The sequence below is a fragment of the Papilio polytes genome, unplaced genomic scaffold, assembly GCF_000836215.1.
Source record: "Papilio polytes unplaced genomic scaffold, Ppol_1.0 DF823912.1, whole genome shotgun sequence".
In the NCBI taxonomy this organism is placed as follows: domain Eukaryota; kingdom Metazoa; phylum Arthropoda; class Insecta; order Lepidoptera; family Papilionidae; genus Papilio; species Papilio polytes.
Window position 1 is genome coordinate 954627 of NW_013525292.1, and position 400 is coordinate 955026.

The window sequence follows — 400 nt, forward strand, 5'->3', positions numbered from 1 at the left end:
TGGCTGGAGTAATCCATGTCCTATTCTCACGCAAAATACGCGCTAGTCGTGGAGTTGCGGAAACCGTAGCCCCTACTACTACTACTACTACAATATGGTTTTTATGAATTCCATCAATTATCTTTAGAGAAAGGTATTCCGCTGCAGATTTTGCTGTGAAAATGTGTTACAAGACACTATATGACGTATGTTAACCTGAGAAGACTTAATAACGCTTCCAGAGTACAATTTAAAAAAACATTAAAAAAAACTTTATTGGGCAGAGGACTTGTATCCAAACTAGGGTGATACCCTGTGTGATGGGACACCAGGTGCCATAAATGTCTGTGAGTATGACAGTAAGGCATTGAATAAATGTCGTATGTTCGGAGTCTTTCTAAATGGAGACTTTAGCGACGTT